Source organism: Helianthus annuus, chromosome 11 (genome assembly GCF_002127325.2).
Source record: "Helianthus annuus cultivar XRQ/B chromosome 11, HanXRQr2.0-SUNRISE, whole genome shotgun sequence".
In the NCBI taxonomy this organism is placed as follows: domain Eukaryota; kingdom Viridiplantae; phylum Streptophyta; class Magnoliopsida; order Asterales; family Asteraceae; genus Helianthus; species Helianthus annuus.
The window spans coordinates 53,565,548-53,570,739 of NC_035443.2; positions in this window are offsets into that span (position 1 = coordinate 53,565,548).

Here is a 5,192-nt window from a genome sequence, read left to right on the forward strand (position 1 = left end):
TCTATATATATATGCGTCAATTACACACTATAACTGGAAATCAAATATACTAGTAGTTATGCATCCGTGTCTAATATTATTTTATTTTATTTTTATCAAAATACAAGATTACACATATATCTAGGCATTTTCTAGGTATCATTTATCTAGTACTGCATTCCTCTCTCATCATTTTTCCAAACTAGTTTCTCCCCTATTTCTCGAATTCTATTCCCTTCATTTACTAAATCTTTGGGAGTATAGAGGGTAGAGCATGACCTATTGTCGTCAAACCATGGATCATATTGTAAAGGTTGTGGGGTTGGGATTCTAGGTAACTCGTTGGGGTCAAATGCAGGTATTGGAAATTGGTTTACTTCGTTGTGTTCAGCATATGTTGGTCTAGGAATAAAGGTAACAGTGGTGGTTCTGCTATTTGATTTAAGTTAGAGTCTACTGCGGTAGTGGCTAACATGTGGAAATTGGCCAGCTGTCTATCTCGTTTCTCTTCCCAAGGTGGCCTATTGACTGTCTCCTGAATCTGTGCATTTGCTTCCCTATTAGCCCTGATTATCGCCCTCTGTTTTTGTAACTTCTTCATTGTTTTTCTTCTCTAATGTGCTCCTCTATTAAACCAACCTCTCTTTTTAGTAGTAAAGGGTTCCTTAGACTGTGCCTTAAATATAAATATCCCTTCTTCAGTATCGGCTGAGTATCCTGAGGGATTAGGTTGAGATGATGTTCTCTCATGTTTTGGTGAACTATCTAAATGACGATAAGCGTCTTAACTTCCTTGCTCAATCATACTTTAAACTAACAAATAGTCAAATAACACAAAACACAAAATCACATAAGTTTTTTCCTAACACAGAATTTAAAATTTAAGTGTCAGTAGAACACTTCTTTGGCTTAAATCAGTGGCTGTAGCTTTGATACCACTCTCTGTCCCAGCCCCCGACCCCTACCCGGGAGCGGGCGCCGCGAGGACAGTATCAGTGGTATCGGTGTTATTAATTTGGCAGCGGAATACATCAGGGCCGTAGTTAGGAAATATTTTTATCAGAGAAAAACGCCAACTTTTAATAATAATAATTTATTGAGATAAAACCCAAGTTCATTTGACAATACATTTGTAGGGATAAACCATAATTATTGAAAACAAAATCTTCTTCTTATTTAGGTAACTTTTATAGCCACTTTTGCAAGCCTTCAGTGCTCTCCAGCTGGCTTCTAATGGCGTTCACACTATGTTACCTAAAACGCGTTTTAAAAACATTTTATCAGCAAGAAATACTGGCGACTGCATCCCAGTTTAATCAAAACAATTTTTTTCACTTTACAGTATTGAGGGCATCCGCAATTACATTTGTTTATATCTACTCAATTACTCATTCAGTACTATCAACACCTGACCTGTGGGTCATCTGTGCATTTTACTCCTTTAAATACAATATAAATACCCAACCATTTAACCATAATCATTCATCAATCAAGACATCCACCATTCACAAACCTCTAATCCTCTCAATTTTATCAATTACCGGATAGCATAGCTAATTTATCATATGATGATATCGACTGATTCATACTGCCCAAGGATTCCGATAGTGATATTTTATCAAATGATGGTAGCATACAATTTTTCAAGGATCTCATCGAGCAAGCCGAAGAGGAAGGCATGAAAAGTTCAACATCTACTAAAAGAATCATGTCATGTTATCGCAAAAAAGTTCACAGAGTTCTTGTAGAATATTATTTTGTAGAGGACCCACAATACAATGAGGTTATTTTCTGTCAACGATTTAGTATATCGAAACGTTTGTGTCTAATAAATATTGGTGGTATAGAAACACGATTTGAATGGTTTCAACATGACGTAGACTGTAGAATTAAAAGAGTTTTACTCCATTACAAAAAAAAATAGCATTTGTTGTTAATCAACTCACAACCGGTAATACACTTGATGAAAACAATGAGTATTTATGTATGTCTGCAAGGACTTCACAGGAATGCCTTCAAATTTTCTACAACGTTGTGATTCACTTATATGACAATGAGTTCTTGTGTAGCCGGACAAGACACGATGTTGAGGTTTTGTACCAATCACATGAAGAAAAACATCACATTCGTGGGATGATGGGTAGCATGGACTGTACACCTCCGATATGGAGGATGGGTTCTGTCGCAGCCCCCGACCCCTTCCCCGGGAGCGGGCGCCACGAGGACAGTATCAGTGGTATCGGTGTTTATTAATTTGGCAGTGGAATACATCAGGACTGTAGTCAGGAAATATATTTATCAAAGTAAAACACCAACTTTTTATAATAATAATTTATTGGGATAAAACCCAAGTTCATTTGATAATACATTTGTAGGGATAAACCCTAATTATTAAAAACAAAAACTTCTTCTTATTTAGGTAACTTTTATAGCCACTTTTCCAAGCCTTCAGTGCTTTCCAGCTGGCTTCTAATGGCGTTCACACTATATTACCTGAAACGCGTTTTAAAAACATTTTAGCAGCAAGAAATACTGGCGAGTGCATCCCAGTTTAATCAAAACAATTTTCATCACTTTACAGTATTGAAGGCCTCCGCAATTACATTTGTTTATATCTACTCAATTACTCATTCAGTACTGTCAACACCTGACATGTGTGTCATAGTACCCATTGGCTAACTCTTGTCCAATGGTAACGTCTTTCATATTTTGTATACAAAACCCCAACATACCGGCAATAATTGTAGAATCATAAATACTCAATTACTGTTAAGTGTTTATTTAAAACATTTGAGGTTTTGGTAAAACATTTTGACTCACAAAAGATTTACAAAAAGGTGGCAAAAAGTAGATGTACTCACATTGTTGAATTAAGTAAAACTAAAGCTTCCTGATGATTCTCCTGGTTATTATCTATTAAAATTAAACAATGCGCACGTGTTAGTAAAATAAGCCAATTCACATTAACTGTACAACTCGAGACAGAATTCCAATGACTGAGTCGGGCAGAGCCGACATGCATTACAGAATCCTAGATCAATCGAGTGTAACACGAGACAGAATTCCAACGACTGAGTCGGCAGAGCCGACATGCGTTACGGAATCCTAAATCGATCGTGTAGGGTAATAGCAGGGTTATAGTACTTACAACGAGGCATAGCTTCGCTTTATATTGAGTATTATGCCCTGGTATTATTTCTTCTATTTAGAAATTTGAGAGAGAAATCGAGAAATGAATGACTGACAAATGAGCTGTTCACCTCAATTTATAGGGCTGGACTAGGGCGGCTTGCGCCCCACGAAGAAGAAAAGAAAGTCCTTCAAGGCCCGCGAGGACATGCGTGTCAATTATAGCTTTGTTGAGTCAGGGGTATAGCCTTGCCGAGTCACCTGCCACGTGGCGGTGTTACTTGACCGGCAAACAAGGCTAGTCTCGGCCCGCGACCTCATGAGGCTATGGGTGTCGCACCCCGCGAGCAACTCATGAATTTTGTTTTTCTTGTTTTTCACAAGTACAAAGGTATTTCGGGCTCGTTTCTCGTGTACGGGGTATATTTTAGGACATTTAAGGGTGTCCAAAAATGTCTTTAGGAGGGTTGTTATAACGGGCATCCCACTTTACTTTCACAATAGGTATGTACTTCCTTCGGTTCTTCTTAACCTGTCGATCCTCGATCGAAACTGGTTTCTCAACAAATCGCAGGTTTTCATCAATCTGCACATCATCATGTGACATTGCTAGTGACTCATCGGCTAGCCATTTCTCTAAATTGCAGATGTGGAACACATTGTGAATTCCACTGAGCTCCTCAGGTAAGTTTAGCTTATAGGCTACGGATCCGACACATTCGATTATCTCGAATGGTCCTATGTATCTATGGCTCAACTTGCCCTTCTTACCGAAGCGCATCACACCTTACCACGGTGATACTTTTAGTAGAACTTTGTCCTCTACTTGGAACTTAAGAGGTGTGCGCCTCTTGTCAGCGTAGCTCTTCTGCCGATCCCTGGCAGCTTTGAGACGATCACAGATTTGTATAATCTATCTGTCATCTCCAGGCCAATCTCAGGTCCTGATAGTTGGGCCTCCCCAACTTCTGCCCAACAAATGGGTGTTCGACATTTTCTCCCATACAAGGCCTCGAAAGGAGTAGCCTTGATGCTCGTATGATAACTGTTGTTATAGGAGAATTCAATCAGGGGGAGATGGTCATCCCAGCTACCACCCAAGTCGATAACACATGCCCTCAGCATGTCTTCCAAGGTCGGAATAGTACGCTCACTATGTCCATCAGTCTGTGGATGGTAAGCCATACAGAAGTTCAGTCTGGTGCCTAAGGATTACTGGAAACTTTTCAGAAATGTGAAGTGTATCTTGTATCTCTATCAGATACAATAGATACCGGCACACCATGTAGGGACACAATCTTGTCCAGATACGATTTCGCCAACTTATTGGAGCTATACGTCTCCTTTATGGGTAAGAAGTGTGTTGACTTAGTTAGCCCATTAATAATGACCCATATTATGTAATTTCCACGCTTGGTTTTAGGTAACTTGGTAATCAAATCCATAGTTACCATTTCCCACTTCCATGTGGGAATTTCAAGTTGTTGTAGTAGTCCTGATGGCTTTTGATGTTCGGCTTTAACCTGCGACCACGTCAGACACTTGTCTACATAGGTGGCTATGGATTTCTTCATACCCATCCACCAATAGTTCCTTTTTAGATCTTGATACATCTTGTCACCTCTAGGGTGACCTGAGTATTTGGAACTGTATGTTTCCTGGAGGATTAGATCTCTAAGTCCTCCAAAGATAGAAACCCAGATTTGACCATTGAATCTAAGAATTCCATCATTCTCAGGTGACAACTGATCAGCAGTTCCATCTAACCCTTCACTTGGAAGGTTTGCCTCTAACAGGGCTTGTTTCTGCGCATCTAATAACTTCTCATTCAAGCTGTTCTTGAGCTCAATGCTCTTGGCATTAATCCTTATAGGTTTAACCCTTTCCTTGCGACTAAGTGCATCAGCGACTACATTCACTTTGTCGGATGATAGCGAATCTCGTAATCATAATCATTCAACGTTCCATCCAACGGCGTTGCCTCATATTTAGATCCTTCTGATTGAATAGATGTTGGAGACTCTTGTGATCAGTGTATATAATACACTTTGTTCCATAGAGGTAATGTCTCCACAACTTTAGTG